The 24,692-nt window shown below is 40.7% G+C and overlaps 1 protein-coding gene across 3 annotated transcripts in view; it reads right to left on the bottom strand.

Annotated features, from left to right (window-relative positions):
- DDX10 (DEAD-box helicase 10) overlaps window positions 1-24,692 on the bottom strand; it is a 377,623-nt gene that overhangs the window by 30,832 nt on the left and 322,099 nt on the right. The window lies entirely within an intron of this gene.

The following is a 24,692-nucleotide window of genomic DNA, read 5'->3' as shown; positions in this document are numbered from 1 at the left end:
CATCACAAACAGTGTCTCTGGAATGTCAGGGCAGTTCACAGTCTGTTCCTTGTAAGTCCCAGGCCTCCTTCTCAGGCCCTGGCTGTGCTGCAGGGATGCTGTGGGTTGGACACTCACTCTGGTGGTGGCCACACGCTCTCAGGCTCTAGGTGGCAGGGCCCTTCTTCCCAGCATTGCCTGTTGGGGTTACCTGTCCCTCCCCGTTGGGGTTACCAATCCCCCCCACGAGTCTGGCCAACAGAGCCTCCTGGTTGAGGCATCTCCCTGTGCTGGGCCCACTGCCCAGGGTCCCCCTCGCTCTCCCCAGCTACTCACGACACCCGGCTCCGAACTGCTCCAGCTCCATTCTGCCTCAGCATGGCTGCTGCTCTGCCTCCAGCTCCCTGGGCTGGTTCTCTGGCCCCTCTGGCTCTGGTTGCTACAGCTCTGCTCCCAGGACAGGTCTGCTCTCTCTAGGCTGTGCCTCTGGCTTTAGGGCTGCAGCTGTCCTCCCAGGACAAGTCTGCTCTGCAGGCTGCTTCTGTGACTCTGCTCCCAGCACTGACCTGCTTCCTGGGCTGCTTTTCTGGCCCCTCTGGCTCTGGTTGCCGCAGCTCTCCTTCCAGGGCAAGTCTGCTCTCTCTGGGCTGTGCCTCTGGCTTTGGGGCTGCAGCTCTGCTCCCAGGACAGGGGCTGCTCTCTCTGGATCTGGCCCAGCTCTGCCCCCCAGCTCAGCTTGGGCCCCTGCTTTCTCCTTAGCTCGGCCCCACTCTGTCTGACCCAGGCAAATCCAGCTCACACGGAGGACGGGACCTCCCTGGCCTCCTGACTTTGTGATTAGCCTGCTCACTCTGTCATTCAGGCTGACCTGGAGCACTGGCCTCTCCCCATTGTTCCTGGGGACTATCAGTCTCAGGGTCCTGATTTCCCATAGACCTTTCCCCTTTGATTACTGGGAGCTAGCCAACCAAAACACCCCCACTGAATGTTAGTAAGGGGGCAACGGTCCCCTTACACAAACTTGTCTATCGTAAAGCAACAGATTAAAGACTATGGAACACAGAAAAAGAAAATCAACTGGAAACAATTTGAAAATTATGAGATTCTGGGAACAAAATAAGTTCTGCTCTTATTTTGTTCTTGGTACAACTGGTAAGAGATCAACACATTAAAAACAGAAGAGCATTTGGTATCCGCTGAATGCAGTGAAAAATGTCTTGCCCATAATGTTGAGGTTTTCCTCAGCATTGGTTATGTCATGACACACATGTACTCTAAATATTAGGCCTGTGTGCTATACAGAGTACCTACTTAGAATGGGATATTTACAGGACACAAGAATATGAATTCCATTAATTTCCCACTGTGAAATTTAGTTGAAATGCTGTAGGTAGAACATGTATGTGAAAATAACAGAAAAACGCCAAATTAAGAGGAATTGCTTCTTGTGCTTCTACTGTTTGCTGTGATAGCAAGAAACAGTCTATCTAGTTTTACTTAGAACCCGCTCAACAGTTGCAATATGCTCTTAAGTCTCAATCCTGCAAACATGTACACATGAATAAGCAGGGCTATTGATGGGAACACTCATGTAAATGAAGTTGCTTGTCTGCATGTTTGCAGAATCATTATGATTCTTTGTATTACTGCAGCACCAAGGAGCCATAGTCATGGACCAGAACCCCATTGTGCTGTACCAACACTGAACAAAGAGATGGGTCCCTGACCCAAAATGCTTATAATTTAAACTTAAGAAAAGAGATAACAGATGGACACAGACACACCAATGGGGAAGTACAAGGAAACAATGAGAATATTGGTCAGCCTGATAGGAGTTTTAAGGTGGATAATGAGGTAGCTGATGCTTTCAAGGAGTTCCTCCCAAGGATGAGGGGCAGCATGGCAGAAAGTATAAAGATGCTTCTTTGAAAATTTAACAAGTGGGCAAAAGTGGCTGACATCACTGGTGATCACAGGTGGAAGTCAACCTCTGAACAGCAAATGAGAGATAATAGGTAGGGCAAGGATAGATCATGAAGCTCCTTGAAAGTGAAGACAAGAAGCTTATTTTGATGCATTAGAGAAAAGAGAGGTGATATGGTCAATCTGACAGGTTAAGAAAATGATCTTTTCAGCTGCATTCTGAGTGACAACAAGTGGGACAAGATTGTGTTTGTTAAGGCCAGAAAAAAGGATTTTGCAGCAATCAAGACATAAGATGAGAGCCTGTACAAGTGTTTTAGATGTGTGGAAGGATAGGGAAGGCTTATCTTAGAGATGTTACACAGAAAGTCTCTGCAAGACTTAGATATTGGGTGGACCTAGAAGGAGGTCCAAGTTGAAGATGATGCCCAGGTCATGGACTTGAGTGACAGGCAGGATGGTGGTGTTGTCCACTGTGATCAGGAAAGGGTGTGTGTGAGTGTGCATCTTAAAGAGCTCTGTTTAAACCCCACTGACTTTGAGCTGATGGCTACACAGTTACAAGGAGATGTCACGAGGCAGGCCGAGATTTTAGTGTGGACAGAGGCAGGCAGGTCTGGAGTAGAGCAGAAGATCTGTGTCACGTCAGTATACAAATGGCAGTTGAATTTGTGTTTGCAGACGAGACTACCCGGAGATAAGGGATAGAGGGAGAAGAGAAGGGGACCAAGGACTGAACCCTTTGGAGCCCTCACAGAACCCTGGAGGGGAAAAAGAAGGATCCTCCAAAGGGCACCCTGAAGGAGCAATTAGAGAGGTATAAAAGGAGCCAGCATGGAAGCCAAGGGAGGACAATATCTCAAGAAGAAGAGCAGAGTTGACTGTGTCGAAGGCGGTTGACACGTCATGAGAATGAGGATGGAGTACTGGTTATGAGCTTTGGCTGGGAAGAGGTCATTAGAGACTTTGGTGGGAGCAGTTTTGTTGAGTACAAGGGGTGGAAGCCAGACTGAAGAGGTTCTAGGACGGAATTAGAGGAGAGGAACTCCAGACAGTAATTGTAAATAGTACGTTCAATGAGCTTAGAGAGAAAAGGGGAGAAGAGAGGAGGCGTGGTAGATGGGAAAAGGGAGGGTTTTTTTTAAGATGGGAGCTACTAAAGCATGTATTGTGAGGTGGAAGAGCCCGAGCAGAGTAAGGGAGCAGAGGGGATGAGATGGGAGTGAGGAAGGACCTGGAATGGGATGGGGTCACTGGGACAAGTGGAGGGGTTAGAGGAGGAGAGCAGATGAAAAAACTTCTGCATCTGTGACGTGGGAGGAGGATCAAGTTTAGGAGAGGAAGGGGGGAGGGAAGGCAAGCCAAAACGAGGGGAAGATCACATAATATTTTGTCAATTTTCTCTTGGAAGAAATTGGCAAGATCCTGAGCTGAGAAGTGGAGGCAGAAGGAGGGGAGGGTTTGAGGAGAGAGTCAAAGATGGTAAAAATGCAGGTGGTATTGCAGAGATGAGATTCAATTAAGTTGGAGAAATAAAGTCGTTTAGCTAGGAAGATGGCAGAACTGAAAGAGGAGAGAATGATTCTGTAGTGGAGGGCACCATCCTGGTCATGGGATTTCTGCCAGAGATGCTCCAGAGTGCAAAAGCAAGAGTTGAGGAAGCTGATGTTGGAGAGATAAGGTGGAGATGGGAGAGATAAGGTGGAGATGGGTCCTTGTTGTGGGAGAGAGGGGCAAAAGAGTCAAGGTTGGAGGAGAGTGGAACATGGACAGAATCAACAATCATATCAATGGAAGAGAGGACAGAGAAGAGAGGGCTGAGAGCAGACAAAAAGACATGAACATTATGGACTGGAAGTCAAGGGAAGGCTGAGACACAGGGCACTAGGAGTGGTGGTGGGGAGTGGGATATTTTCTATAAATGTGATCCTTTTTTAACTGGACCAGGAAAGCTCTTATCAGCTTGTGTGGTATAAGACCAAAGTGTATTGAAACTTAGGATGGCAATAGAAATCAAAGCTCAGGCATTTTTCTGTCAAAAGCATAATTTTTTATGCAAAGGACCTTTTCTGTTCATATCAGGATGACTGAATAAGGACATCAAACCCTAGTCTTCCATATGTCACTATTTCGATTACTGCCAAAAATCATTCCAAATATTTCCAATCATGGAATAAAGAATCAGTTTTTATTATTTCAAATACAAATTGTATATAAATGTTACAGTAGAGATCCTGGACCTGGTCTGAATGTGTAATTAATGTAACTGATTTTAATTATGGAGTCTACATTTTCTCCTATAAATGTGCAGCAAATCAGACAAATAAAACATACTGTAGGTACTGTGGCCATCTCTACAAATCATAGTATCATCTATGAAATCTGAATTTTCAACTAAACATGCTGTTTCCTGGTTGTTCACTCATTTGCTTTTTTATTACAGCAACATCTGAAAAATCCTTAGACTGTATAAATAATGTATCATACTCTTAAGTAACAGAATGCAATGCATTGTGTGATTGATTACCTTTGGTACCTATCCTTCATGAAAGTAGGGAAACAAGGCTTTTCTGAACTCCTAGAAAATTACATTTGGTAAAAGCACCAAAGAGCAATTAAGTATGCTTGAGACTGTTAACACTGCATATTCAATTACTAGACCTATAACTTTCAGCTGCTGCACAAATGAAATGTTATCCTGAATTCATTGCCAATAAAAGTACGGGTATCCCAATAGGGCAGACACATGGTTTTTCATAACCCTTCCCCCAATCACATTCAGAATGGGCATACAAAAACTTCCATGGAAACACAAAGGGAGGTGGGTAAACATCTATTTTAATTATTAAAAAAAAAACAAAAAAACCCACCAAACTGGATTTAAAAGCTGAGAGGTTCCAACCTTTTTGAAATAAGGGTGCCAGTGTGGATTATGATTTTTATAACATAAAACTGTCCATTGGGAACTAAAAGACCACCAGCTGATTTCACATAGGACCAAGAATGGTAATGACTTTTAGTAGTTATTGACCTGGACCCAATTTGATTCAGTGATCTAAAGGCAAAAGGCTTGGTAATCCGCTACTGATTTCCTGAATTACGCAGTCCCCTAGAAATCAGCTTTGGTTGTGCATTAATAAACACTGGAAAAGAGAGGGCCAACTTCACACTGAATTCCAATAGTGTGAATAAAGTCACGGGTTTGATTGTGCTCCCCAAGTGCCTCTATTGTCTCAGTGAACTGCTGAAGGCATGAGCGCCAAAAGCTTGTATCATCACTACTAACCCATACTATACCTTGGCATGGAGCCACAACGTGCCTTGTCCGTATATATCAGAACAGGAACAAATTTCCCCACTCAGAGTGAATGCAGCATTCATAAATCAAAAATATTTCCAACAACCTAAAAGTTGAGACACAGCATTCCATATCACGTATTATATTCAGGGCTGCATGGACTCAGTCACTCCACAGAGTTGAACCCACACTCAACTCCTCACAACAGAACTGCATTCCAGATTCTCAGCTTTAAAACAAACTTTTCAGTCCTCATGTTTACAAAGAGAGCTTTAAAAATATGAGCTCAGTGTAAAGAGATCTAGTGATGGCTTCCTGAGGCTGACAACTCAGATGTGGACTGCCCCATTGTCTCAATTAGCAGCTCATTCTAAAACTTGCAGATGACAAAAATGTCAACTATTTACTCATTTTTGATAATTTGAGAAGAAATGTCCAGTTAATGTGTCTACCTTACAATCCCATACTGCCTCCCATGCACCAAAATCTCCATCATCACCCATACCAAAACTTCAGCTTCTCCCTGACAACTACCTCAATGCAGCAATGTATTATTCATACAAAAATATGAGGCTTATAGAAAGCTGGAAGTGTGGGGAGAGCATAAAATATGTAGAATATCCAAACAAATAATACAGGGTACTATAGTTCATTATTAATGTTCACATTTAGTGCATTTAACCCCCCCAGTAATTTATTAAAACTTTCATATACTTTTGTGTCTACTGCACCAATGCAACAGGATCTAGAGAACTTGCAAGAGAATTTAGTCCAGCTTGTCATGGAGCATGAAGATTTTGATTATATTCCACCACTAGAATTCTGGACTAATATGCACACCACACAGTGTGCTAATATACCCATCTTTTACAGATTACTTATGTACCAATCCTGCAATGTGATGCCCATAAGCAGACCCCTGCATCTGTGTAAGGCCCCACTAAAGTTAGAGGGGGATCACACAGGTGCGGGAGTCATCACATTACAGAATTGGGGTCTTATTATTACCCTACCACCTAGTCCTGGATCAATATTAATACAATTTTTTGAAAAATCTCTTTTGCCTCCTTCTCCCTCACTTGCCATGCGATTGTAAAAGGATACGTTAGTAGATAAGATGCTAGAGGAGCATAGCTGCAGCACTATGACACTACCTGCACCAACGGGAGGGGTTCTTCCATCGGCGCAGGTAATCCACCTCCCGGAGAGGCGGTAGCCAGGTCAAAAGAAGAATTCCTTTGTCAACCTAGTGCTGTCTACACCAAGGGTTAGATTGGTATAGCTACGTAGCTCAGGAATGTGAATTTGTCACATCCCTCAGAGATGTAGCTACGCAGGTGTGAGTTCCTAGTGTAGACCAGGCCTAAGACTAAAACAAAAAGTTTGTAAAGGGATGAGACCACGCCTATCTCAATGTTTGTACAGTGCCTGGCAAAACGGAACTCTGACCCTGGTTGTGGCCTTTCGGTCTTGAGATAATATCAGCAACTAATAACTTTTACCCTAACATTTATTATTTAATCTTTGTATTGTAATAGTGCCTAAGAGCGAGAGTCATAGACCAGAATTAGGTCACTTGTGTGGCCGTATATTTATTTTTTGCTTTACTTTATGCATTTGCTAGCACCTCCTGTATAGTCAGTTTCACCGTTTTCACTGTACATTCAGTTGCCTGTTTAGTTTGTGTATATCAGATACATGAATCCAGGGACAGCAACTTTTGTAAAATAGAAAAATCTTTTTGCGAAACCACAGAAATTGGTAGAGACTCACAGTAGGTACAGCATCTAAAATTACTTAACTTATTAGATTTTATGTTGACCACATCCTTTTAAAACTTTTCAAGCACAGATTGCTAGTGTTCAAATCTTAGATCACTGAAAACAAAAGGCTGGCATGAAAGCACCTCTGACATCATATTGTTAATGGTTTCTTTTATTTCATTTTTTTCCCCCAGTTATGCCAGGACTGAGTGAGTAAGCCACTGAAAACGGAACATCTTTTTTAAAAAAAAAACAGGAGCGCTTCAAATGTTTGGAAATAATAAGCCAGATGCAATAAATATTTAAAGAATATTTTGTTCCTGCCATTAAAAAATGAATAGGAATTTTAAATTGTGAAGAGAAAATGCCAATTTTTGAAAGCCATTAACCTTTTTGGTGGAGACTGATGCAAAATAGGCATTAAACAACTCTGCCTTCTCAATGTCATCAGTTTCTAGCTCTCCTTGCTCTCTACGTAGAGGACCTACACTTTCCTCCTTCTTCTTGTTCCTAATGTATTTAAAGAACCTGTTCTTATCCCTTGCAGGTGGAACTCATTTTGTGCTTTACCCCCTCTGATTTTCTGCCTATGTGCTTGTTATTTTTCTGTATTCATTCTTCGCAATTTGTCCATATTTCACTTTTCATAGGATTCCTATTTGATTTTCAACTCATTGAAAAAGCTCCTGCTTCATCCATATTGGCCTTTTACTATTCTTCCTAACTTTTCTTTGCATCAGGATAGTTTGTAGTTGTGCCTTTAATATCGTCTCCTTTAGAAACTGCCAGGTCTCCTAAAAGCCTTTACCCTTTGCTTTTTCTTCCCATCGGGCCTTACCTATCAGTTCTCTGTAAAGTCTGCTGTTTTGAAGTCTATTGTCCTTACTCCGCTGCTCTCACGCCTTCCTTTCTTTAGGATCATAAAATCTATCATTTCATGATCACTTTCACCCAAATTGCCTTCCACCTTCAGATAAGCAACTTGTTGGACAGAATCCAGTCAAAAATGGCTGCCCTCCTAGTTACTTCCTCCACTTTCTGAAACAAAGTTGCCCCCAGCAAATTCCAAGAATTTATTGGTAATTTTGTGTTTTGCCATATTACTTTTCTAACAGATATTTGGGGAGTTAAGGTTCCCCATTACGACCAGGTCTTGTGTGTTCCGGATATTTCTGTTGTTTCTTCTAGAAATACCTCACCCACCTCCTCCTCTTGATTTGGTGGCCTTTATCAGATCCATACCACGACATCACCCCTATTTTTCCCCTTTTATCTTTATTCAGAGGCTTTCTACTGGTCTTCCTCTCACCTCCTTCAGGATCTCAGATAAAGTGTATATATTCCTGATGTACAGTGCAACACCTCCTCCTCTTTTTATCCTGCCTGTTCTTCCTGAACAAGTTATATCCCTCTATACCAATATTCCAGTCACGAGATTTATCCCACCAGGCTCTGTGATGCCAGTTAAGTCATAATTAAGCTTATGTACTAATAGTTCTAGTTTTTCCTGTTCATTCCCCATCTTCCTGAGAGTTGTAGACATCTAATATGTTGAGCAGATTCCTCCCTTGTTGCTCCTATGACACTATTTTAAATGTTCATGTCCCCCATCCCCACAGCATCTAGCCCTTAAAGTTGCCATTTTTGTGTTTTCCTGTGGGATTTTGTCACCTGACCCCTCTGAACTGACTTTAAAGCCCTTCCTTACTAGGTTGGCAAGTCAGTGTGTGAAGATGCTCTTCTCCATCTCTTCCCAGCAGTCATCCTTCACAGAAAAGCATCCCATGATCAAGAAAGCTCCCACAACACCATCTGCACAGCCATGCATTTATCTCCAGGATGCACATGTCCCAACCTGAGTCCTTATCCTCAACCAGGAAGATGGACAAGATCGCCACGTTCACCCTCACTCACTTTAAAGGGAGTATTGGCATTAACGAATAGCTCGTGCCTCTTGCCCAGGAGAAAATGACATGGAATTTCCAACACAAGCAATGTTTTTCCTCTAAATACTGCAGACCTAACATTGACAATACTGAAAGGGTCTCCAGCAAGCAAAGAACACTTGGATAATTAACATGCTCAGTCACTGGCAGCTGACAATACCTGCTGTTAAATAGTAAAGGCAGCCTGATTAAGCACCCAAAATTTTGAGTTATGGGAGTTCTATTAGGATCACATGCTGGGACCTTTGGAGAGAACTACTCTTCCCTTTTGTCAAGGAAGATTTTTTTTTTTTAATTACACACCTCATAACCTGTCGAAAGTGAAATTCCTTTAAATCTCTCTCTCGCTATATATACTACAAATACTAAATCATTTCCTTTCAGATCCAGATCAGACATGTGTATGAATGTAGCTTTACTGGCTAACCACTATTTTGCTCTAAAGTGGAAGCTATATAGAACTCTCTCTTTTGGAACAAGGGGCTTATTAAACGACCAAAAAGCTATTATCCTGCTGGAAAGAAAATCACTTAGTATTCAGGCCAGCAAGCTGACAACTTTTGGTTTATCTGAAAACCTTTATTGAATTATGTGAAAGCCAGACAACTGGAATGGAGCGTTGCTAATATTTCACTCTCTAAATATCTTTAGATTATATGTTGATCTACCCTTTTCTAATATCAGTCTTAATCTGAGCTACCAGAACATGCTGACAAAATTATGATTTCGCATATCTATTCCCTACTATTGGTGCAAATTGCTAGGCAGAAAAAGACTAAGTGCTGGGATAATACCATTACTTCGAAAATTCAACACTAATACTATCTCATGTGTTTGTGTTGTGCAAACAAAAGTCTGAATCTTTTACATTCTGTTTGAGAGAGAGAAGAAATATAGCACTTCTTACAAGCATCTGAGAACCTTAGATTTCCTGCAGAAAGTAGCCTGAGAAATGACTCACTTTTCAAAATGCTTCCTGGCCATGTCACATTTATGATCTGCTTGCAAGCTGCTTGCATGTTGATGTGGTACTCTATGTCAAAAACTAGGACAAAACAAATGGAAGTAAAGTGCTCTAAAAATGTGTGCTGACAAGCTGCAAATTACTTTCAAAGAATTGCTGGGAGAAGAAATTTAAACATTAAAAAGGCTATTTTGTACCTACGGGGAAGCTATGTTGTTCAAGTAAAATTATTGTTTTAATGCACCCTGTGTACTGAAATGCATTCACAAAGAGCCCCTATGACCCAAAGCACCCAGATAGTCACATCCTATATACTATTGTGATAATCTTTGTATAAAATATGCCTTGTGAGGTATGATCTAAAAACTAATAACTTGCTGGTTAACAATATCATGATATGTAGCAATGTTATATGTAAAGTTGTGAATTGCCCCTGTATGATGGTATTAGAACACGTTCAAGATAAGATGGCCTTGCCTAGGTAAAGGTGTCAAACAATCTGCCCTATACAAAGCAATGTGGGTTTACCTCAGTTTACATGTAAACAGGACCACCAAGACAGCAGGGAGAAGAGATGGCAAGAAACAGAACTATTTGGATTTTAGTTAACGCCATTGGGGGAAAAATTGCACAGAGCTTCCTTCATCACCAGACTCCATGTCACCTTCCTCAGAGTTTGAATAAACTTTATTTTGAAGGGTAACCTTCAGAAGAATCAAGCTCAAAGGTTCACTGGACTATAAAAAAAAAAGAGGCAAGGAACCCCAAGCTATCTTTCACCTAAGACAACAAAGACTTCTGGAGTCAAACCTGACCGAGGTGGGGGTCAGGCAGCATCTTGCTGGAAGCCTGGTTAAGAAAAGCCATCTTGACCAAAGCCTGTACCTTGCTAGACTAAGTCTTAGACTTTTAGATGCATGTTTTCACTTTTATTTGTTTGTAACCATTTCTATCTCTTATACTTGATCTCATTTAAAATCCTATTTTCTTTTGTTAATCAACTTATTTTACTATTAATTTAAACCAACAGTGCTGCGTTTGAATTAAAGGGTTAGTTAACTCCAGTGGAAGTGGTAAAGCTGTACACTTTGTGTCTCTATAGGAACAAACAGACCTTGTTATAAGAGAGGGCTGGAAACTTCAGGGTACGTGGTTTGGGGAAATTTGGGACTGGGAATGTGCTGGGGTTACCTTGCTGTTGTAACCAAGGCTGGTGGAAGACAGAGTGGAGCTGTAGGCAGACTGCTGAGGTCAGAGTTGCTGAACCATGGTTGGCTGCACAGCACACAAACACTCAGGGTGTGACCAGCATACTTGTGGCTGACTGAGCATCCCAGGCAGAGAGCACTGAGAGGGACTTAGGGTTATACAGGGTATGAGGGGACAACCCCTCAATGGTCTAGATTGAACTCCAAAGTGTGACACCCACCACTAACAGTACCAAATGCAAACTAACTCCATTCTGCAAATGTAAATTATAGCATTTTCCAGTCTAGAAATGTTTGGCAAGAACAAGAAACATGTTCGCTTATATTAGGAGTTTGCAATTTTATTATTTGTCAGATAATCAGTTTGTCAAACTTGTTCTTCCTTACTTTTCTTTATTCCTCCCCACCTTTCCAATGGATTCCAATCCACTGAGTGCCTTTAACATGGTTTGTGTAAGCCATTTTGCAGTATCTCATTTTGCTAAAGAATGTTTATTTGGAAATGTAGCTACTAAATGACACACCATGGTTTTTGGAAATAATGACAAGTGAATTGAAATAAATCTCCTGCATGGTAAACAAGGCTACTGAATATAAGAGAGACAACAGGCACCTCATCCGTGGCGTAACTTCATGGACATCAGTGAATAAGGCTCACTGAGTTTAGACAGAACAAAGACAAACTGGAAAGAATGAGATTTTCCAAATTAAGTGCTCCCACTTGAGGTTGGATTATTTAATTTACAGATTTTATTTTTCTTTTCTATTTAATGTGCTTAGGTGGCATGGGAAGAGGCTTTATGTTATGTATGCTGTAATAAATCACAAGCGGTTTCATTTGATCAGTCTCTGTCTACTGAAAAAAAACAAAGCAAAACATACATTCCAATATAAACAGAAAAAGGAAAATTCTACAGATGGGCCAGATGAATTTTTCAGAGGAGAAATTACTGGGTCAGTGTGTCACTCTCATACAGAATATAGTTGAGAGCAATGAAGTTTGGATCTCTTTAAGATAGACAGCATGCTGATATTGATTAATTCTTTGTAATTGGATTATAAACTCTTAAAGGTGGGGGGCAGAATTTTCCTATGGGTATGTGTAAAGATATTGGAAAATATCACTTTACGATTAAATTTAGGTAGATGCTAGAAAAGAGAGAAACAGAACTCATTTCAACAATACCAACTGAAACCCCAAATACCACTTGACTAAACATGAAAGAGACCTAAAATTCATTACTTTTATAATTCTTCATAAACAAAGTATGAAATAATATTACTGGACTCCAGGATGCTTGTTAAAGATTGGATTTGTAACACATGGGAGATAGAAGGCCTTCACATATAAGTTGCAGGTGTTTAAGACCTTTTCAGAACAAAGGCCTATTGAGAACAATACTCTCTCTCACATACCCGACAGGGTTGTTAACTGCATCACGTCTGGAACATGCCATATATTGTTCTCTCATAATCCTTAAACTTTTAATGTTCATCTCTTAGAGCTTGTATATATTGTGGGAGATGTTATTACTGATCAACAGTAAAGAAGAGGTTGCAGCAGCTATTCTGGTGGCTGAAAGAGTTATCATGAGGAAACGGAAGCCTGATGTTCCTTCCTCCTGAAGGGACTGACTGGTTGAATTTTCCAGCACAACATTAATGGAAAAAGTGAACATCTAATGGAAACATTTGGAAAAAATATGTTAAATTTGGTTAAATATGAAAAATTGCATATTGCAGTAGTTCAGTGAATACTCCACTCACCCCTGCATAATTAGATTACTATTAATAATTTACTTACCTATCTGTCTAATCATATTAATTCATGTTGCCCCACAGAGTTTCATGTTTGCCTCTTTCTTGTTTTTAATTATTCTATTTATTAGTCCTTTTAACTCATTTCTACTGAGGCTCTATTAATAAGGAGCAGTGAAATAATTTATTTTGTCATGTACAATTCATTCTGAAATCATTTATCTTGGTGCGCCTATCTTGATTTGTAGTTAGTATAACTGAGTTCAAAAAAAGAATTAGATGAGTTCATGGAGGACAGGTCCATCTATGGCTATTAGCCAAGATGGTCAAGGATGCAATCCCATGCACCAGGTGTCCCTAAACCTCCAGCTGCCAGAAGCTGGGACTGGACAACAGGGGATGGATCACTCAAAATTTTCCTGTTCTGTTGATTCCCTCTGAAACATTTGGCACTAGCCACTATCTGAGACAGGATACTAGGCTAGAGGGACCACTGTATGGCCATTCTTATGTTATGTTCTTAGGTGCTTATACTGTTTTATGGAAACATAATACAGAAAAAAGTGAGTATTCTTTTCTTCATTTGCAACATTTGATACTGAAGGCTGTAAGACTGGTGCAGACAAAGACTCCAAGTATTTATAGGCAAGAAGTACAGTATTAAATTTACTATCCATACTACTTAAATCATGTACCTTTTTTCAACCGTGTTGCCTATTCATGCTAAACTACATCATTCTATACAAGCTGTCCACCAAATTAATTGCCTGTAAAATATTTTAGCCAGTTTAAAGTTATCCAGAATGAAACTACGAGGACCCCAATACAGAAGGATCTGAACTGAAATCATTTAAATTCACTCATTAGATGAGCCTTCATCAATTGGGTTCAGCTTAGCATATAAAATTCTGCTTTAATAACCAAATGAACTGACAGCTTTCCATCAGCAATCAACATTCAAAAGACAAAAATTGTAACAGATTTTGTACACATGGCTAGGCTCTAGAGGAAACTATGTTTGCTTCATTTGGTTCCAAGTATGAAGTATACTACACATTCTATGTCGCAAATTGAAAAGCAACCTCCAATATTCACTTTTTGAGGTGAAGCTAATCCTAATTCTATGCATGTAAATACTATTAGCTTGTTAGAAGAGCAATACCTTATTGCAATGTCCCAGGACAATGTAGTCATTTCTGTATGTTAAAACAGATACATTAACACTTGGATATTAGATATGAAGGACCAAATTCATCCTTTCAGTAAATCCTTTTACCTCAAGTGAACTACATCAAGGATCAATTTGTCCCAGTACAAAACTACTGAAGAACTTAATATGGCAGCTAATGTGTTTCTGAAGGAAAAATATCATTCACTAATAGGCACAACCAGCTTACTCTGTACAGCTGCACAAGTTTTACAAGAGTTGTTTTACAAAAGTTGTTGTTCTTAAAAATATCCAAGTTCTCTGTCTTTTCATAATCCTTTTAAGGCTGACAGATTGTAGAACACTTTACCATCTGTGTACCCTCAGAAATCACTTAGGCAGCACAGAAATTCAGTCACCTCTGGGGTGGAACAAATCACAAATGCTTTACAGCACACAAGCAGAAAGGAAGTAAATGACTTATTGAAACTCCTGTGGGAATTTCAATAGACAGTAATTAATTGCTTGTTGTTTAATATTTATTTTGAAATAGCACCCCAAAGGTGTAATCAAGACTGAGGTTCTATTGTACAAGCACAATACCAATGTATGGGAAGGCACAGTTCTTACCCTAAGTTTACAATCTTATTGCAACTTGTCCAAGATACACGAACTAACAACCCTTAATTTTTCAGAAAAATTCCATGGGATCTTAAATGAAAAAGTGGTCTGGATCTCAACTGATCAGACCTTTAATCATGGCTTATAGTTACACATTCTTCTGTAGCACAGTGAATGTGAACACCATTCTAAGACATGATTCAGATTGGATTGGAGCAGCGTGGGGTCTGGGGCAGTCATGTGTCAGGGGCCGCAGCAGCTGTGTGGTGGAGGTCCGGGTACCTGGCCCACCCCACAAATTCTAGGGGCTGAGGAAGCTACATGGCCGGGAGCAGCTGCGTGGCAGGAGTCAGGGGCAGCTGGCCCACCCTCCGGGATCCAGGCTGGGAAGGCGGCCAGCCCTGCATGTTGGGGGTCCAGGGTGAGAGTCTGGGCTGCCACTGTCCTGCCATACGATCCCTGCGGCTCAGGTAACACATTGTGGTCTGCATATGCGTAATAAGTTGAGAACCACTGAGTTGGAGGAACATTGAATCCCTGACATTCTTTTGGCCCTGGCTACAGCAGGGAAATAAAGGCTTTTTAACTTGTTAGTTAAGTCAAATTAAGTAATTTGAGGTAAAATCCTGGTGAAGACCAAGCAGTTTGTAGCTTTACATTAGTTTCTCGGTAGGCATAATCTGATAATTTGTGTGAAAAATTATAACTGCTTTCTCTCCACTAGGATTTAATGTTGAGTTACGCCTGGTCTATGTTACAATGTTAGGTCTACATAAACTGCCTTGTGTCGACCCAGTTGGGCATGTGCCTAAACTTAAATTTGTCTCTCACCGAGATAAGTGCCCCATTATACCAACATAGTAATATCACAATATAGCAGGGCCAGCTAGAGCACAGTACATAATGCATTACTGTGGCTCACTGTTAAAGAGCTCCTTCAAAGCCTCCCTGAGACAAATGCACACTGAGCTCTTCTAATAGCCCTTGTGTCTGGCTGCTCAAACTAAGCAGACAGCTGCTCCATCTCTGCCCTCCACCCCAGTAGCAAGTTCTACCCTTTTGCTTCACAGATATTATGCATGACACAGAAGGGCAGCTATAATCATTGAAATACTTTTCTCACTGAGAGCCAATCTTTTGAGTAAACAACGCCATCGTACTTTCAATTTACCAGAAGCAAATTAAATGGTCACTCTGCACCTACTGATCCAATAGCTGTATTCTCCCTTGTCACTACTGAGCTTCATGAGGATGATGATAGGATGGGTCCCCCAGGATCACTACTGGCATTTCAACATTGCCAATGGTAATCTCCTGGTCGGGGAAAAACGTCCCTGCTTGTAGCTTTCTAAAAAGTCCTGTGTTCTTAAAGATGCGAGTGCCATGTACCTTCCCTGACCAGCCCACACTGATGTTGGCAAAGAGCTCCCGGTGATCCACCAATGCTTGCATAACCACAGAAAAAGTAGCTCTTTCTGTTGGTGTCTCTCTGTGGCAAAGTGCTCTGGGGCCAAAATAGGAATATTCTTTCCATCTGTTGTTCCACTGCAGTTCAGGAACCCCATTTTTGCAGAACCATTCACTATGTTCTTCACATTGCCAAAAGCCACAGTCCTACATAGCAGGAGGCAATTAATGGGCCTGCACACTTGCATGACAACAGCACCCGCAGTGGATTTTCCAACTCCAAACTGATTTTCCACTGACTGGTAGCAATCCAGCATTACAAGTTTCCACAATGCAATTGCCCCTCACTTCTCCACTGGCAGTGCTCCTCTCATTCTGATGCCCCTGCACTGGAGGGCTAGGGAGTGCTCAGCACACAGATCCAGGAATGTGACCTTTGCATCTGAAAGTTCTGCAGCCACAGCTTGTCAACCCAAGCCTGCATTATGATGCAATCCCACCAGTCAGTGCTCGTTTCCCAGGCCTAGAAATGGTGCTCCACCATCTGCAGCTGCTCTATGAATGCCACCAACAACCTTTAGCTGGTTCTCACTATGTCCCATGGCAATTTGTCCTCCAAGAAATCACCATGTTTTTCGCTGATTTGCTTATTCTTGCAGCTCTGCAAATACCACTGGATCCTGTGCTTGCAACACTCATGACAACAGTGCAGAGCTGTGCAGACTCCATGTTTCCGTCAAAAATGGTGGATGGCGAGGAGGGCCATGCAGGTTTGTGGGATTTTGAAAAAAGTGAATAAATTGTGGGATATAGATGACATTATAGGATGGAGACAACTGCACGCTGGGAAGTTGACCCCTTGCTCCTAGTCACCACTGTGCGACTCATTTTGGCCCCATCATACATTGCCAAAACTTCCCATCTGGGAATACTGTGGCGGGTTGCACACTGGAATCTTCCCACAGTGCACTACACTATGCATCTATATAACCACTCTTGATGATTACGTGCAGCGCGCTCACATGGAGCCACGTATGCATGCACGCAAGCGATATACTAACTGCGGTGGCTTAATGGCAATGTAACTCACAATGACCAAAGTTTGTAGTGTAGACATAACCATAGTTAGACAACTCAAGAACACACATTCTTTACCTAGTGAAGACCGCATGCCTGTAGCACCCAGATATGATCCTTTGAGATTTCTTAATGTCTTGCCTAGACTAGGGGCTTGTCTACACTTAAAACACTACAGAGGCACAGGATTTAAATGTGTACAGATCGGATTACCTTGCTTGACCTAATTAACACTTTCTAAAACTAAGACGCCCCATCATCTCAGGCATTGGCACCCTGACAGCAAGATTGTCTGGCTATGTAGACTCTCTCCTCAGGCCCTACGCTACCAGCACTCCTAACTATCTTTGAGACACCACTGACTTCCTGAGGAAACTACAATCCATCGGTGATCTTCCAGAAAACACCATCCTGGCCACTGTGGATGTAGAAGCCCTCTACACCAACATTCCACACAAAGATGGACTACAAGCCGTCAGGAACAGTATCCCCAATAATGTCACGGCAAACCCGGTGGCTGAACTTTGTGACTTTGTCCTCACCCACAACTATTTCACATTTGGGGACAATGTATACCTTCAAATCAGCGGCACTGCTATGGGTACCTGCATGGCCCCACAGTATGCCAACATTTGTATAGCTGACTTAGAACAACGCTTCCTCTGCTCTCATCCCCTAACGCCCCTACTCTACTTATGCTACATTGATGACATCCTCATCACCTGGACCCCTGCAAAAGAAGCCCTTGAGGAATTCCACCATGATTTCAACAATTTCCATCCCACCATCAACCTCAGCCTGGATCAGTCCACACAAGAGATCCACTTCCTGGACACTACAGTAATAATAAGCGATGATCACATAAACACCACCCTATACCGGAAAACTACCGACCACTATACTTACCTACATGCCTCCAGCTTTCATCCAGACCACATCACATGATCTATTGTCTACAGCCAAGCTCTAAGATACAACCGCATTTGCTCCAATCCCTCAGACAGAGAAAAACACCCACAAGATCTCTATCAAGCATTCTTAAAACTACAATACCCACCTGCGGAAGTGAAGAAACAGATTGACAGAGCCAGAAGAATACCCAGAAGTCACCTACTACAGGACAGGCCCAACAAAGAAAATAACAGAACGCCACTAGCCATCACCTTCAGCCCCCTGAAGCAAATACTCACCAGCAACCACACACCACAAACACTAACCCTGGAACCTATCCTTGCAACAAAGCCCCTTGCCAACTGGGTCCACATATCTATTCAAGGGACACCATCACAGGACCTAATCACATCAGCCACATCATAAGAGGCTCGTTCACCTGCACATCTACCAATGTGATATATGCCATCATGTGCCAGCAATGCCCCTCTGCCATGTACATTGGCCAAATTGGACAGTCTCTACGCAAAAGAATAAATGGACACAAATCAGATGTCAAGAATTATAACATTCAAAAACCAGTCAGAGAACACTTCAACCTCCCTGGTCACTCAATTTCAGACCTAAAAGTCGCAATTCTCCAACAAAAAACTTCAAAAATAGACTCCAACAAGAAACTGCAGAACTGGAATTAATCTGCAAACTGGACACCATTAAATTAGGCTTGAATAAAGACTGGGAGTGAATGAGTCATTACACAAAGTAAAGATTATTTCCCCATGCTAATTTTTCCCCTACTGTTACTCACACCTTCTTGTCAACTGTTTGAAATGGGCCATCCTGATCATCACTACGAAAGTTTTTTTTCTCCTGCTGACAATAGTCCACCTTAATTGATTAGTCTCATTACAGTTGGTAAGGCAACACCCATTTTTTCATGTTATCTGTGTATATATATCTTCCTACTGTATTTTCCACTCCATGCATCCGATGAAGTGGATTTTAGCCCACGAAAGCTTATGCCCAAATAAATTTGTTAGTCTCTAAGGTGCCACACGTACTCCTCGTTTTTTTTTTCTAAAACTAGTTAAGGCAAAGCAATTGCACTTTAGCATGCATTAAACTGATCCACTTAAAGCCTAAAGTACAATTGCTTTGTCTTGACTAGAGTTTTCAAAGGTGTTGATCTAACTTCATAGCTTTAAATCCTAGGCTACAGAACACCTAAATACTGATCAGACTCAACCCCACTTAACTTTTTATATTAAATAAATATTAAATGAATCCTAAACAGATATTTAAATTAGTAGAAAAATCTGCAATTATTCATGGTCAATTCTAAAAGTACTAAAATGACATCTTTAGAATCCAACACTGTCTCAGTTTTTTCACCATAAGATTGTGAGCTTGTCAAGGATTTACCTTCCTATACATGCAGACCTGGTTAATGCTACCATAACTCACACAATAATAATAATAATCTTGACTACGTTAAGCAAAAGTATCAATATGTTTTTTAAAAAAATCAATGTATTATATTTAGGATAAGTTATGAGTTCTTTCTAAATGGGTAGGGCTCTTAAGTTCACAATGCTAAACTATTTTCTCATTTAAGTTTTCTTACTGAAAGACAGAAAACAAACCATCACCTTGATCAGTAGCTTTGACTGAGCTATTAAAATAACTCTAGAGAAAGAGCTTTGAGGCTACAGCTTTTTCACTGACAGCATATTTTAACAGCATGGCTTCTAAAGAGGTTGAACACTTCAAGTGGAGAGTGTCAATCTCAGCTTTTTTTTTCTTTCTTGCACACTATTAAAATAAGGGGCCAAAAGATTAGGATGCTAATTTCACTTCTTGTGGGATATTTAATTCTGTTATTCTTATTTCCTCACACCAAGATAGCGCTTTATAGGAAGATCTTCCTTCTTTTGTTTCACCACTTGCAAATGTCTTCATGAGTACAAGTACGCAGCGTGATCAGGAATCATACCATATTAAGAGACCTTTTCAAAAGAATCTAAAAAACATTAAAAGTCTAAAATGTAGTTTACTTTGAAATAAGTCCTTTAAAGAAGAGTTAAAGGGAAAAAATAATAGTTTCTACATGTCAGAGTATCATGTTTTTGGGAGTGCTGTTTGTTAAGACAAAACTGAGGTTCTGAACATATTAGTCTTTAATTTAAAAATACCAGGGTAATTCAGAAGAGTAGAGCTGTAAACCCTACCGTGTGCTCATCAAATTCTTACCCCTGTAATAAATTCTGCCTAACTCCCCTCACATTTCTTACTTTAGTAGTTTTCACTGCATCCTAAAGATACTGTATAGCTTTACTCTCCACTACTGGACAGTTGCCATGTTTCAACCACAGTGGCATATGCAGCCATCAGTTTATATATCAGTACATTCATAGACTAAGATTCTAAGGCCCGAAGGGAATACTGTGATCATCTAATCAAACCTCTTGTATAGCACAAGCCATAGAACTTCCCCAAAATAAATCTTAGAGCACAGCTTTTAGAAAAACATACAATCATAATTTAAAAATGGTCAGCGATGATGAATCCACCAGAACCATTGGTAAATTGTTCCAATGATTAGTTACTCTCACCTGTTAAAAATGTATGCCTTGTTTCCAGTCTGAATTTGTCAAGCTTCAACTTCCAGCCATTGGATCATGTCAGACCTTTCACTGCTAGATTGAAGAGCCCATTATTAAATATTTGTTCCCCATGGAGGTACTTTCAGGCTGCAAACCTGGATTTGTGCTGGAAATGGCCCACCTTGATTATCATGCACATTGTAGGGAGAGTGGTCACTTTGGATAAGCTATTACCAGCAGGAGAGTGAGTTTTCGTGTGTGTGTTTTGGGGGGGGGGGGTGAGAAAACCTGGATTTGTGCTGGAAATGGCCCACCTTGATTTTCATACACGTTGTAAGGAGAGTGGTCACTTTGGATAAGCTATTACCAGCAGGAGAGTGAGTTTGTGTGTGTGTGGGGGGGGGGGGGGGCGGCGGAGGGTGAGAAAACCTGGATTTGTGCTGGAAATGGCCCAACTTGATTATCATACACATTGTAAGGAGAGTGATCACTTTAGATAAGCTATTACCAGCAGGAGAGTGGGGTGGGAGGAGGTATTGTTTCATGGTCTCTGTGTATATAATGTCTTCTGCAGTTTCCACAGTATGCATCCGATGAAGTGAGCTGTAGCTCACGAAAGCTTATGCTCAAATAAATTGGTTAGTCTCTAAGGTGCCACAAGTACTCCTTTTCTTTTTAATAAATATGCAACACTCTTCTAATAGCCTTTGTTCTTCTTGTGGTCGGAAAAGCATCAGATAACTTTTAAAGGTCATCTTAACTCTTTCCTTTTAGTCACTCATTTTCTGAGATATTTCTTCAATTTTATTAGAGTTTGATAGGAAATGAAATTCTGTTTTCAAGAACTCCAAACAGTCCTATATTTTTTATATAAAAGTTTTCAGTTTTCAAAACAGCCTTTTAAAGTTAAATAATTCTTAAAAACAGTCTTTAGTTTAGTTATTAAAGAAGTTGTTGATACTACATGACCATTTTTGGAAAGACAATTCTCTCCTTGTATTCCTGAGTTGGATAAGCTTGTTGCTTGAGCACTGCCAGAAATTAATTAATTCCCAACTAATATAAATATTCTGTATCAAATGGCTTCTTACATTCGTAAGAAGTTTAGCAAGGTCATTAGACTTTATGCCGGTACATAGAGCATTTTATCATTTACATAGCAACAATATTAGGAGCTTTACATTTAGCTAACATATTTGAAAGTATGTATTTCATAAAGGTATTTGCAATTTCACCAATTAATAAACAAACAAAAGGTTTAAACCATTTGCAACTACAAGTTTTTCCTAGAGACTTTGAAAGCTATTATAAAACTCACTGAAGTAGAAATTTTTGTATGAGTTTACTTAGAAGTTTTTCTTGGGAAGATGAAAAAGTTCACTTTACATCTAGATTGATTGTTTTGATAACACAACTTTTCACAATCAGGTTTTCTCCTAAAACATGAATGTTTTATATGGTTTGTTTCCTTGAGATAAGGATTACATTTGTATTAAACTAGTATCTTATACAAAGGAATATGTTCTGGTCTAGATAAGACATTCATAGGAATACTAAACATGGTTTTATAGCTAAGAAAGGCTCTTTTCCTGACATTTAGCTTGTCTTTGGGGACAGAAAGCAGAAGCCTCCTGCAATTTCTTTTACCAGTCATAACGTTTTATAATATAACTAAAGCTTACACAGAAATTGTTATATTTTCAAACAACCTGGCTATAAGACTATCTATCGTAGCAACACGCACCAACTCCGTGAGTGCTTCAGGGTTGGAACACACATGGAAAAGAAATGGTGGGTGCTGATCACCCACCGGCAACCCCCCCATCAGCATCTCCCCCTCCCTCCCACCGCAGGTCAGCAGTTCCACGGCATGCAGGAGGCGCAGTGGGGAAAGATGGAGAAGCCAGGGCGGGGCGTGCTCAGAGGGTAGTGGAATGGGATGGGAAGAGGCAGGGCAGGGACAGAGTGGGGGTGGGAAGAGACAGGGTGGGGTGGGACCTTGGGTGAAGGGGTGGAGTAGGGGCAGAGCCGGGGGAGAACCCCTCGGCACATTAGATAGTCGGCACCTATGCTTGTAGCTATGTCTTAATATTCAATAATGCGTAAACAAGTTTTTAACAATCTAATATAATTGGTAGTATCTAGTTTTACTAGTATCATCTTTGCAGCAGCATTGAGGTCTCTCTGCTACACTGTCAAAAATCCCATTGTAATGAATTGATCAATCCACTTTGGTGAAAGTGGGGGAGATTATAGATTTTTGATTATAGTGTTGTTTTAGTTGCGCTGGTCTGAGGATAATGAGAGACACAAGGTGGGTGAGACTATATTTTTTGGACCAACATCTGTTGGCGGAAGGGACCAGCTTTTGAGCCTCACAGAGCTGTTCTTCAGGTCTGGAAAAGGAAACCAGAGTTTCCAAGTTAAATACAAGGAGGGACAGATGTTGTATAAGACCACTTAAAATGAGGTGGGCAATTAACACCTCTGTAGTCGTAGGACAATAGAGGGTTAGTAGGCGGTAGGGTGCATTACACATTGTGGTAATAGACAATAAAACCAGTATATCTGTTAAATCCATGGTTTTTAGTGTCCAGCAGAGTTATGAATTTACGTTCCCAGGCTTGTCTTCTGAAGATGTTGTGCAGGGTTCCTTAGAGGATGAGGGATTGAGCAGTCTAGTCAGACATGGGGCAATTGCTATGTGAAAAGTTTTTGCCCAAGTATTCACACGTTCTGTGAAGCTCGAAAGCTTTTTCCTTCCCCTGATAGACATTAGTCCAATAAAAGATATTACCTCACCCACCTTGTCTCTTTAAAGATTATGCAGGCAGTCACAATTTTTGATTTTAACTTTTTATCTTGAATGACCAGACTTTATAAAATGATGACTGAATCAGCTATAATTCTGTCAAATGCAGCTTGCTGGGAAAGCAATCAAGGTTACATCAATCACTTGAACAAGAAAGCTGCTGTCACTACTATGCATCAGTGTACTTAATTACATTGTAAAACCATATTCACTAATCAGATAATTTTAATTCAATTATGAGACAATTATTATTACCGAGCTTTTCTGTGATGTCTACGCAGCCTAGAAGAATTTATGGTAATACCAGAAGAGTTTGGGTGTGAAAATAAACAGCTGCTCTCCAAGATGAAATATAGTATTTGTGCAAAATTAAAATGCATTCCCAGCCCTGTAGATTTTAAAATACACTTTGATATGTTTTAAAACAAAAGTACTTCTGTAAAATTGGCATCTTAATTTCACACAGATTCAGGAATGAACGTTCCTCTTTGAAAGATGCATTTAAATGTCTCAGCAAAAATAGAGATAAAGAAATAAATAAAATTAAACAGCATACATTCATTAGCCTTAAAGACAGAACCCTCAGAGGCATTCCTCAAGAGTATCAGATATCAAGTATTAGATGCATCAAGAATATAAAATCTACTCTTACCTATGTCAGAGCCTTATAATTTATTTCGGAGCCTTATAAACCTCTTCCTAAGCCTTTACTATTCATGAGATAGTCCACACACATCTAAGTAGTACATTTACTTCAGTGGAATGACTCACCTGAATTTGCAGATTATGAAGTAAGAAGTGACCATTGTGATCATCTAGTCTGACCTTTATAACACAGGCCATAGAATTGCACTGAATTAATTGCTGTGTGAACTAGTGAATATTTTAGAAAAAACATTTGACTTAAAAATTTCTAGTGATGGAGAGAGAATCCACCACGCCTTTTGCTAAATTGTTCCAATGATTAATTAACCTAATTTTTTAAAATGTGCACCTTATTTCTAATCTAAATTTGTCTGGCTTCACTGTCTAGCCATTGGTGTGAAGGATCTCATGTCTTGAACCTGGGTCCCCAGGAAATCTTCAGACCACAGCCACAGCCTGACAGCATGCTAGGAAAAGCAGGGAATGTGGGCTGGTGGAGCATAGCTCAGTGACACTGTCCTCAAAGCTCCTGATTGGAGACGATGTCTGGCTTCTCCAGTTGTCTCAGACTTGCTATTTCTAAGCCAGGAGGCAGAATAGGAAGTTTTCTAAGCAACTGGGTGAATCCTTGGCTGGCTACTACATTGGAC

This window comes from Caretta caretta, chromosome 1, assembly GCF_965140235.1.
Source record: "Caretta caretta isolate rCarCar2 chromosome 1, rCarCar1.hap1, whole genome shotgun sequence".
Lineage (NCBI taxonomy): Eukaryota > Metazoa > Chordata > Testudines > Cheloniidae > Caretta > Caretta caretta.
Note: the sequence above shows the minus strand (reverse complement) of the source record. Positions and strands in the feature narration are given on the sequence as shown.